Here is a 12,571-nt window from a genome sequence, read left to right on the forward strand (position 1 = left end):
GTTCCACTAAAACTTCCCCGTTCTATTGCAACTATGGTCGCCATCCTAGGTTTCTCCCTTTCATCCATCCAACAGCAGATCACACTCTCCCGGAAGTGTCCAAGAGGGTGGCCCATATACAGGAGACATTAACCAAGGCACAGGAGCATCTACGGGCCGTTAAGTTACGGTATAAAGCCGCTGCAGACAAACACCGAAGACAGGGTCCTTTGTACAGTAAGGGGGATGCGGTTTGGTTATCCAGCAGGAATATACGCTTTATGAAACACAGCGTGTTCAACCCCAGATTCATTGGGCCTTACCGGATTGTGAAGCGCATAAGTCCGGTGGCTATGAAACTGAAACTCCCGTCTCACCAACACATCCATCCGGTATTTCATGTGTCCTTGTTGAAACCGTCTTCTGCCCTGGTCAAGAAGCCGTCTCCACCGGTGTTGGTGGATAGTGACGTGGAATACGAGGTGCAGGGGGTATTGGACTCTAGGATGCGGGGCCGGAAATTGTGGTATCTGGTGGCATGGAAAGGGTGCAGCCCTGAAGAGAACTCTTGGAAGCCCGCGTCGGGCATTCATGCACCCCGATTGGTGGCAGCCTTCCACCGTGCCAATCCTCTGAAACCTGGTCCTCTGGTGTGCTCTTGTTCGTGGAGGGATGTACTGTCGTGGGCCCTCTCCTTGCGAGCGCACGTCTCCAGAGGCGGAACACCTCACCGGTATTCCGCCGCTTTGCTTTCAACTACACTACCCAGAATTCCTCGCGCGTCACGTCCGACGTTGCGAGAGGACGGCATAAACAGGAAGCAGACTCCCGCGACGCCATCGGAAATTCTCTGGTCTGCGTGATTCTCCTGCAAAAGTTCCCGTCTTGTTGGCCTAGTCTGGTAAGGGTGCCTTGCACCACTTAAATCTTTGTCCTTAAGCCATCCTCCGTTGGTGAGCGGCGGCTCGTGCGGAGGCTGGCTCATTATCGAGTGTCGGCTGGCATTTTCGGCTGGCGGCGAGGGAGCGCTGTGGATTTGCTCAGCCTGCCTTGTCGGCCGGCGGGGGGTCGCATGAAGAGCGGCATACACGCGCTCCTACTTAATGTCTCTTCCTGGTCCTCCTGAGTGCACTCTATAGGCGCTCCCCACTGTGTCCCATACGCTTTGGTTGCTGCAGTTCCCACAGATGTCCGTGTAAGATGTATCACACAAGAACCACATACTGCTAATGTCGTATGGATTAACAAAAGATAACGTTGATAAGTCAAGTGTCATGTAAGGGGATGTTACTACTGTGGCTGGATGAATGTGGCTTGCTGTGTTATGTGATTGGAACATACCCACAGACTTGTTAACAGTGTTGTCTCTGGCTCTATCTTTAACAGGGGTTGGTAAGAGTGGTAGAGGTCTACGAACGGTGGAATCTAAAGAGGGGTAGGTTTATGGCAAAAGATTTCAGTGCCAGGTTATTGAAGTGCGATACTTACAGGAAAAGAGTGAGTTCGTGTATATATGGTTATTGTTCTTTCTCTCATTTCTGCAGTGATAACACTACAAGTCCGCCCACACAGAGGGCGCCCCCTCCTTCTGTCTCTACTACAATCCCTACAAGGATTATTCTTTTACTTTACAGGTATAGGAGGTATAGTCACCGGGTCTGGCTTATATACCAGGCTTTTGCATAATTTGTTATATGTGAAGGAAGTGTTTTCAGTTTGTGTTCTTCTTTTTCTCATTTTAGATCTCCCTCCCCGCTGTTCCCTTCCTTTCCTTCCCCCACTTGATCCTTCCGATGACCTTTGCCATTATGGCTTGTAGGCTTGGTGAGATCAAGAGGTGGACCACTCCTTTCATTAAACCGATCCTGAGGACTGGCCACCGTTACACAGAGAAGGTAGGAACAAAGTATGACACCCATCTTCCCCTGCACATTCCTAGACTAGAGGTTGGCATGATTTAGGTTGTGCACCTGCAACACCACCGTAATTTGTCTCATACAGGTGGAGCCCATCATACAGGTGCTAATCCACAATGGTCAGCACCACCCTAAAGTAACAGTGAGGCCCATGGCACAGGGCACCTTAATTTGGGCTTCGAAGCACTGGACCAAAGCTGGGAAGCCCGGGGGAGAGGAATCCCTTCTCCTGTGCCTTGCAGCCCTGCAGCAGGGCTGTAAGTCCATGGGAGGAGACTGTATCATTCTCCCCAGTCAGGGAGTATGCAAATGAATACGCCACTCATTGAGACCAGTTAATGACATCTTTATTCCTCAGCATACAATCACTTACTGCACTTAGATTACGTCATAACCATTAATAACCACACCTTAACACCTTCCAGCAAGTTATGCAATTCCTCTGTTGAGTCTGCCCAGGACAGCAAGGGCCCTAGCGCATACAGTCTCACAACACTACATCTCCCCCTTTGTTTAATAAAAAGTATAAACAACAGTCACATCACATTTCCTCAATAAGTTCTTGAGTCACTTGCACTAATCGGTCAGAAAGAGTGGTATGAGATGGTTGTGATGCACTTTGATTGTGCTCTGATGGCACAGGTTCTGATGCTTTATCTGGACTGGTAGGCGGGATTGCCTCATTAATAAGTGCAAGAGCTGACAAACGTTGAGGTAGGTGCTTAAAGTGTGATGAGTCCTGTGTGATGGACTTTCCGGGACAATATGCCATCACCATGTGTCCTTTGCATGTCACAGCCTCAGAGGATCGACAGCAAGCAGAGTGTATGTTTTTTGCTATTGTTTCAGCTTGAACGGGACACAGTCACCTTCATCTGAGACTGTTTCCTGAGCTTGTCAATACCGATTGGTATATATTTTCATTTTGCAGTTTCAAGAAGTGCCAGTGACACGATCCTTATCAGAACGGATCGGTCTACTGTCCACTGTGGCAGTTTGGTTTTGATGGCTCTCCCAAACAGCAAGGTGCCAGGACTCTCACCAGTTATGGAGTTGAGCGATAAGCATGGAGGGCTTGACACATGTAATGGTTTAAATTGATCACCTACATTGATGCTCATTGAATTACCCTTTTTGAGGGTACCCAGGAATCGTTCCACAACACCATTGGCTTGGGGCAACAGAAGTATACTTTTTTGAGGCTTGACATTTAGTCTGACTAGAAATTCCTTGAATTCTTTGCTATTGAATGGCAGAATATTGTCAGATTTGAAGATGGCGGGGATACCCCACCCTGCAAAGATGTCATCCAGCCGCTTGATTACCTTGTCATGGGTTGTTGATGATAACTCCTCTACAAGAAGAAAGCTTGGATACTCATCAATGATTACCATGAGCTGATGTCTGTTTCCTAAGGGCCCAAAGAAATCAACTGCAACTCTTTCCCAAGCCTGAGCAGGAAGGTCAGACTTTTGTCAACAGATGCTGCATCACTCTGTGAGAAAGGCAGTTGCAAATATGGCATTCTTTTAGTTCCCTCTCACCTCGCTCGTCTAGACATGGGAACCACACTTGGTCTCTTAGGGCTTTTTTAGTTCCTACAAGCCACAATGTCCTTCTTGGGCTAGTTCAATGTTATGTTATGTTAAATTATTTTTGTAAGGCGCACAGATACCCAAAAAAGGTTTCCCAGCATCAGCCTGAAGAGTGAAAAGGATAGTGATGGTATTATTGGTTGAACAGCCATGTCTTTAAACCTTTGCGAAAGTTTGCAAAGCTTGTTTCGTGACGAAGGGAAGCGGGGAGAGTGTTCCATAGAGTAGGGCCGAGAAAGGCGAACGAGCGGCCACCCATCTGTAAAACTCTAACCCTGGGAATAAAAAAATGTTCCTGGGTTGTGGAGCGTAGCAGGCGTGAACATTGGTAGGGGTGGGCTAAGGCTTGCAGATATTGGGGAGCAGTGCCGAACTTGATCTTAAATAGGAAGCTCAAGGCTTTGAACTTAACTCAACTTTCCACTTTTAGCCAGTGAAGATCGCCTAGATAGCTAGAGATGGAAGTAGCTTTGGAAATTCGACATAGTACTCTGGTCGCAGTGTCCTGTACCATCTGCAGCCTTCATAATACATCCTTGTTGGTCCCTAGATAAAGGATGTTGCCATAGTCTATTCTTGAGGTCACAATCGCCTGGACCACGGTTCTTTGTGTGGAGTAAGGAAGCATCCAGACAATTTTTTTTTTTTAGCCATTTTAATACAGTAAAGCAGGTAGCCGCAACCTTTACTTCTTGCTGTCTCATAGACAGCTGATCGTCAATAATGAAGCCTAAATTACGGACTTGTTGGGTGGGTAGAGGTGGGGCTCCCATTTTGGTGGGCCAATGCTGGGGACCCCATAGATCTTTATTTTTCCCCAGAATGAGGACCTCAGTCTTATCGCCATTAAGTTTGAGCATATTAATCTGCATCCATGCTGAGATTTGTCTTAGGCCGTTCTGAAGAACTGATGGACCAGACGCCTTCTCAGCAGAAAGCGAGAAGATAATATGGGTGTCGTCCGCGTAAGAAAAAAGGGACAACCCAGCCTCCTATGCGATGGTCGCAAGTGGTTTGATGTGGATATTAAAAAGCAGCGGGCTAAGAATAGAGCCCTGGGGGACCCCATAGGGGGAAGGATGAGGTTTGGAGTTAGCAGCAGAAGAAAAAATTTTAATGTGCATTTGGTAAGAAAGGATGCCAGCCATTCCAATGCTGCGCCAGAAATACCGAGGGATTGGAGGGATTTTATTAACACGGTGTGGGATACCGTGTCAAAAGCAGCGCTCGAGTCGAGTAATATGAGGGCTGCTGTATCCCCCATATCCAAGTGATGTCTCAGCATTTCCGTAACACCCAGTAGCATTGTCTCTGTTGAGAAGCCGCTTCAAAATCCGGACTGGGATCCATGTAGGAAATTGGAGGATTCAACGAACTGTGTAAGTTGATAATTGATATGCTTTTCCAAAATTTTGGAGTATATCGGAAGTAGGGAGATGGGCCTAAAGTTGGAAGGTTGGGCAGGGTCAGCGTTGACCTTCTTTAGAAGCCGGAGGATCATGGCGTGCTTCCATTCAGGTAGAACAATTGCTTCCTGTATCGAGGCATTAAGAAGGTCCATGAATAATTTAAGTTAAGACCTGGCAAGTTGTTGCCATACCATGGAAGGTAGAAGGTCCCGATGGGAACCTGATTTAATACTACCTAAAATTTTCTTGAATGAATTAATATCTAAAAGTGAGCAAGATTGTAGTTTGTTGATGGGTTCTATCATATCAATGGACTCAGAGCTGCATTTTTGCTGCGTAGACATGACTGTCTGAGAGCTACTAAGCATAGAGTGAATATGCTTTACTTCGTTCACAAAGAAATTAGCTAGGTCATCGCACTGAGATCTATCTAACGCTGGAGGCATGGGTTGGGTGTCTGAACCTGATAGTTTTTTAACCATTGTGAACAAGGTTTGCAAACAATTCTGTGCATTGGAAATGGTGGAGGCAACATAGGTTGCGCGAGCAGATTTGCAAAGGGCTTGATATTCTTTTAAGGCCTTTTTATGTTTTAATTTGGAATCAGTTGCATAATTTCTCCTCCAATGCCTTTCTAGGGTTTTACATTTAGTTTTTCCTACTTTTAATTGTCCCCTGAACCAAGGGGCAGGAGAGCGATGATTGTATGTCTTTTTGGCTGAGATTGGGAGACAATTGTCAATTGCTTTGGAAATCCAATTGTGGATTGTGTCTGAGGAGGAGGTTGAAACTTGAGGAATAGAGGGGGCATTATTGGAAAGGAGCTTATTGAAAGATGTCATATCCAATTTGCTCCAATTCCTAGATTTCTGCTGTGCACCAAAAGTGTCTGAGGTCAGATAGGCCGGGACAGTGCAATAAAATTCAACTGCAAAGTGATCTGACCAGCCTAAAGGGAGAGATGGTAGACATTGAATATCAGACAGGTTGGAAAATATAGGATCCAGTAGATGGCCTGCCATATGAGTAGGACCCGTATTATAAAGCGGCAGATTCATTGCTGCAAGGTCGGCAATCAGTATGCTACTGATGGAGCAGGTAGGGTTGTCCAAGTGAATGTAAAGGTCACCCAGGATAGTAAAGTTAGCCGCCTTAAGGAGATGAGGGGAGATTAACTCCGGAAATGAGCCAGCCCAAGGGGCCGATGGGCCAGGGGGGCGGTAGACAAGAATACCAAATAGGGTAAAGTGAGGGGTCAGCACAAGTTTAAAAAGACCTGCCTCGCGTCCCTTAAAAGGGAGTGCTTCTAATTTACATGAATGTGATTTTTAAAAAAATATGGCAATACCACCTCCTATCTTGAGTTCACTATCAATCCTAACTATAGCTTAGTTAGCGGGTAAAGCAAAAGCCACATCCGGGCCCGAGCTCGCATTCATCCATTTTTCAGTTAGGAAGATAGCATCAGGCTTTTCACTACTTAATAGGTCAAAGACGTCTATTTTATGTTTGGGGAGGGAACGACAATTAATATTCCAGAAGGTGAAGGCCGTACTAACGGACTTGTAGCGTAGTGAGGGACAGTTGTCCTGTGGGGGAGAAATATTCGCATTAAGTGAACTACTCAGCTCTCTTGGAGGTGATTTGTCAAATTTCAAGCTAGAGCAAGGGCATTTAGTAGCTTTATCCAGTGGGTCGAGACACTTACACTCAGACGGGGGCATACTGCAATAGTTCAGCAGCTGTGCGGAGGTATATCTTATTTGGAAAAGGTGTTTTAATGGTTTTTGTCCAGGGGTAGTGGCCCCTGGTCCCGTCCGGGCACGGACGGACGTGGACGGGCGCAGACGGGCTTGCCTTTGGCGTTCCGCCGACACGCCTGCTGCGCACGTCCACTGCGCGTTGTGCAAGGCATCCGGTTTTTATCGCGGGAGGTAAGGGTCGCTAGAACGCCAACCTCCACGCGACCGGAAGTAGCCTAATCCCTCCACATCAATCAGGATGAAACCGCGGTGGACCGGGGACCGGCTGTGTGTAAGATAAGTGCAATTAAAAATGAATTAAAAAGAGCTATTCGGCGAGCACACAGTAAAAAGCCAAGTTTAGGCAAGTTTAGAGAAACAGTAAATAGGCCAATTTCTACCCAAATTCAGGCTGTCAGGAGCAGCAAGTGTTCAGCTTCCTCGCACGCTTCCGCTGCGCGTTGTGCAAGGCATCCGGTTTTTATATTTTACTGTCTTAGTCTCTCAGGTTTGACAATTTTCATGCCTCTCAATACAACACCTTCCTAGGTCATGGACAGTTCATCCTGTATATATTTGAAATTTTGAAATTCAACATCACCATCAAAAGGTAGAGCACTCTTCTTCCATGATTGAGTTGAAATGATGTCTTTAGTATAAGCATGTTCTTATCGGCATTAGTGGCAGCAATAATCGGTTTAATGGATAAGGCTGCTAGCGTACTGGACCTAACAATGAAGTTAATGTACTCCTCAGCCGTTTTGGATGTGGAACTGTGACGATGTAATGGTACTCGTGAAAAGTAATCAACAGGGTTCTGATCTTTATCCAGCTTGTGTACAATTGCTTATAGTCGTACTCTGCAGTCGCAACATCCACGTCTCAATGTAAGGGGCCATCTTTGCCTTTCAGGTTTCCAAAAATAGTGAGCAGTGCTTTGTGGTCTGTAATGATAGTGAAAAGTTTTCCATATAGAAACACATGATAATCCTCTCAAAAGAAAAACATAACATCATAAAGGGATTGAAATTAAAGGGTTACCCTCAAAAAGTACTTTCCAAAGCATCAAGCAAGATTAGCAACTGCAAACAAGATCACATCCTCTTTGGGGAAGGGACTAGCAAAAAACAAGCCAAAAAATACAACAAACAGAGACAACATCCGGAAATGGAAATAGGGGATTCTGTTGGATTTATAACCACCTTTAATAAAAATTCTTAGAAGGTGAGAAATCTGATGAAAAGACACTGAAATCTCATCATTGCAGATCCTCTCACAGGAAAGGATGTAGGGCAATACCCAGTCATCACTTATAGAAAACCTAGGGCTATTGGGGACAGTATCACACATAGTTACTTCAACCCGGCCAAGACTTTGGCCACCTGGCTGAAATCCCCCACAGGATTCTACGTATGCGGGTCATGCAAAACATGCAGATCCAGTACCAACAAGGACTGTTATAAACTGCCAATAGGGAACATTTCAAAAAATCCTAAATTGATCACTTGCACATCAGATTTAGTGGTGTCCTTGTGACCTTCAATATGGTGGCAGCACCATATTGCGCATCAAAATGTGCATTTCAGAACATCTACGTGCCATAAATATAATGACCCCAATTATCCCGTAGCCAGACATTTCCATCTCAAGCATGGAGGGAATTACACCCTATTTAAATACTTTGGTATTGCTAGAATCCTGAAAAACATGTTGGTGGTGATCAAGAGAGGTAGCTGAGACTTTTATAGTCTCAATATATTATACAACTTAACACCAAATTCCTTTATGGTTTAAAGAGAGATGAAGAATTATCCATACATGTGAGTAGGTAACCAGGTTGTAATAGCCTCTTGCATCCATCTGTTCCGTATTTTTGCTGACTCTGAGTAACAATGTATTCCTCTCCTGCTGTGATCTTTTTCCTTAGTTGCTCTATATCTCTGTTCCCCCCTTTTCTTTGATTTGCATTCTTCACCGATTTGTTACCCACCTTTTTCTCATTTGTGGCACATAAGTTTCACAAATACATCAGATATGTATCAATGGATGACAAGTCTCCTCCCCCCTGAGATAATCATGAAATGTGGCTACTTCTAGAATTTAATAATTGTATTATCTATAATATTGAGGTTGAGGCTTGCCTTTTGATATGTTGAGACTTCAGTATGGGCTAATGGGATGGCACAGTACCCTGATATTCTTGACAGGCTGATAATTGAGATTCCTATGGCAATTCACCTTGTGGGTACTTGCCCTTTATCATGCTTTCTCACGTCCCCTTTTTTCCCTTGACACCTGCTTCAGTATCCTTCTATGAGGAAATTCTATATATCTGACTTAATAATCTTGTAGTCCACTCTATTTTACTTTTTGCAGAACTAGTGGTAATTGGTGGGATATTCTGTATTCATACTGCACCTACACTCTCACAAATTATTATTTCCCTGTAGCACCTGTTTTTTCTCTTATTGTACCTAAGTGGGATTGACATGAATTTTGGACATCTGGAATATTGTAGGTCATGCCATTTGGCATGATTTTGTTGATATCCTTTATGATCGTCATTTTCTATGATCTTTATATCTATTTTCGATATTCATTTGGCACATGCTCATTGTGAAATGAAGATATTATATTATGATTATTTACATGTTTAAGAAAATGATTAATATACATGTCTTGACTATGTCTTCTATGTTCATGGTTTCTCCGATTTGATAGTGAGCACGATTTCCCTGTGAACATCAGACGCTCTCCAACCCTGCACACGTTCAGGAAGGACCTCAAGACCTGACTCTTCGACTGATCCGGAGCTGCTCCCCTCCAGCGCCTTGAGACCCTCACGGGTGAGTAGCGCGCTTTATAAACCCCTGATTGATTGATTGATTGATTATATACACACTATATATATATATATATATATATATATATATTTATTTTGTGCTTATCGTGTATACAGGTCACGGCATAGTTTACAAAGAAGTTGTTTGATAATTTGCTTATTGGTCTCTGTTTTTTATGTTATCTATCATTATGTGTAAATATGATCATTATATCTATGAGTGCTTCACTATTGAAATATTGGAAAAAATATAAAATACAAATAAATAAATAAAAGAAACATAAAATTAGCAAGCAAATATTAATAAAAATAAATGAAATAAATGAATAAATTAGCTTTATGTACAGCAGAACTTAAAAGTCTGAGTTTCAAAATATGTAGTAAACAAAGGAGGGGCAGGAGCCGGGTTTATGAGGTCCTGCTCACTGGCTCCCAAAGGAGATCAGCATCAGGGGGGTGAGCAGTTCCTAGTAAGACCAAGGGAAGGGGGGGCAGGCAGGTCTTTCTTCGTAATGCCCTCACACACCCCAAGGGATGTCATGCTTCGTCATTTGGGCATTTGCCCCTCGTCAGGCTGGCGCTGCAATGCCTGACGGGCTCCCGAAACCGGGGCTCTTTATCGGGGATCTTTTGAAGAAGCCATAGGGTGCGTGCAGGTGTGGGGGCTAGGTAGTGCACGAGAGGTACAGTGGGTTAAAAAGGTTCAGAGCAGTCCCACTTAAGTGAAGTTGTATTATTAGGTAGCTATAGCCTAGTTTAAAACAGTGGCCTTATATTGGAGCAATGTTCCTAAAGGGCTGGTGTGGTGTCAATGGTCAACATGTTTCGTGCCCAGGCTGCCCGTAAAGGGTCAATTGGCACTTCGTCAGGACCGTTAAACTAAAGGTAGTGTGTGCACTACCGTCTGGCTAGTAAGGTTAATTATGCCAGAAGCGGTAGGGAGTATACTAGTAAGCTAGTGCTGGGGTATACTAATAGACCCCTAGCTAACCAGTCAAGACTGGCGGGGATAAACCAGAGCACGTCGTTGCTCCGATCGAGGTGTAGGCGGGCCCCTGATACTGGTTTCAAAATATGTATGCATACATGTACATTTGGGATTTTATATAGTAAAACTTTATATCTCTTTATTATTTTTCATATACATGTATACCTTTCTATATAGTTATGTATTTAAATATTTATTACTTTACTCCCAATGTAGAAAAAAAAATGTAATCTGTCTCCAATTCTCTCATCTATGTCTAAGCCTATACCTCTTTCAATACATCCTCTGCCTCCACTCTGACTCATCCCAAACTACATTTTACTACTATGATCACCCAAATAACCCTTTCTATACTCTTCCATCCTTTGTTCCTTATTTGATTCATCTCAAACCTAATATTCATTTTAATAGTATAATCTCCCAAATAACACTTTCTTGACACTTCCCTCCACTATCCCTCCTTTAGCCTATTCAATCCCATCAGCAGACTCACATGTCCATATCTCCAATTAACAACTTATAGTTCCCTATACTAATCTACCACTAATACACTTTGTGTTATGGAGTAGCATGCTACTAGTCGAAAAGAGTTTCAACGCCTCATCAGTGATAGTAAGCGATATATAAATAGAACTACAATTACAATAACCTCAAACTTCTCCTCTTGCTGTTTAGAGCTCTTTCGTAGCAACCATCAACTATTTCCACTGGCAGTCAAGAGCAACAACTATATACTTAGGTCCCTGCAGGTTGGATTATGGCGATTCCTTGGGCTTTTAGATGTGATGTTGTGTGCATATATTACAAGGAGGATATTTTGTAGACTGACAGACTCTACACAACGAACACAACACATTTCTGCATTTGGCCATCATGTAAACTTAACAGGTGAGGATTCTGAATGCACAATAGAAGTTCAATTGCCTATTCCGAGTCAACAATGAATAGTCTACCATTTATAGCCACTATGGACCAGATTCACAGAACTAACTTAAGACAAAATTCTAAACTTACTACCGTTTACTCATTTTGGTATTCACAGAAGGCACTTACTCATTGATGAGTAAGTGCCTTCTGTGAATACCCAAATGAGTAAGTGCACTTACTCATTTTGGTATTCACAGAAGGCATTTACTCATTTTGGTATTCACCGAAGGCTGGGATAGGGAGCAGATTGTAGCACTTGGGAAGTTTAAATTGAGGCCCTTCTCCCTTGCCTGTGGAGTCCCATAGGGATCTTCACTTAGCCCACTGATTTTTAATATTTACGTGGCACCGCCGGCTAAGCTGATTCACTCCTACGAGTTCACCACAGTAGCTTATGCAGACAACACCCAGATTGTGGTATCAATTTCGAGCAACATGGAAGAGGTTGCCAAAAGATTCAACAAATGTATGAATGCTATTATAAACTGGCGGTCCACTGATTGTCTGGAGGTAAACTCAGACAAAACAGAGGTTCTTATTTTTGGGAAGGATGCCAGCTTCTGGAATTTTCATGGTGGCCACGGGCCCTAGCACCTCTTCCATGTCCCGGTCTCCACAGTAAGGACTCTTGGAGTCGTTTTTGATGGCAAATTATCCTTTAGGGAACAAATTAACAAACTGACATCTTCATGTTTTTTGGTTCTGGGGTCTTTGAGAAAGGTGTTGTCTTTTATTATCTTCCAGCTCCAAATATCAGTGGTCTTCGCTCTTGTACTCTCCAGGATTGTTAATTGTAATGCCCTCTATATCAAACAACTGGCCATCAAAAGCTTCAGATGCTGCAAAATGCCCACCTCCTGAAAAGGCTCACCAAATACAAACTGATGTCAAACGCCTTGCCTTGCTGGAACTTCACTGGCTGCCTGTAAAGAAAAGAATCTAGTTTAAGGCACTCTGTTTGGCTTAGGAGGCATTACATGGAACAGTATCTGACTATCTTACAAGAAAATTCCGGTGGTATCAACCAAAGAGAAGTTTGAGATCTGTTGTTTTATTTTCAGTTTTGGTCCTTAGGATTAAGAAAGCCTCTTGGGGCAGGCGCAGCTCTGTATACACCACTTAACAGCTATGGAATAAACTTCCATTACATCTCAAATGCCAGTTGAACCTTTT

General features: G+C 43.6%; 1 protein-coding gene across 1 annotated transcript in view; it reads right to left on the reverse strand.

Moving 5' to 3' along the window:
- LOC146867724 (SPARC-like) overlaps positions 1 to 12,571 on the reverse strand; it is a 641,752-nt gene that overhangs the window by 601,176 nt on the left and 28,005 nt on the right. The gene's annotated exons all lie outside the window — the stretch shown is intronic.

The sequence above is a fragment of the Triturus cristatus genome, chromosome 1_2 (assembly GCF_964204655.1).
Source record: "Triturus cristatus chromosome 1_2, aTriCri1.1, whole genome shotgun sequence".
Classification (NCBI taxonomy): domain Eukaryota; kingdom Metazoa; phylum Chordata; class Amphibia; order Caudata; family Salamandridae; genus Triturus; species Triturus cristatus.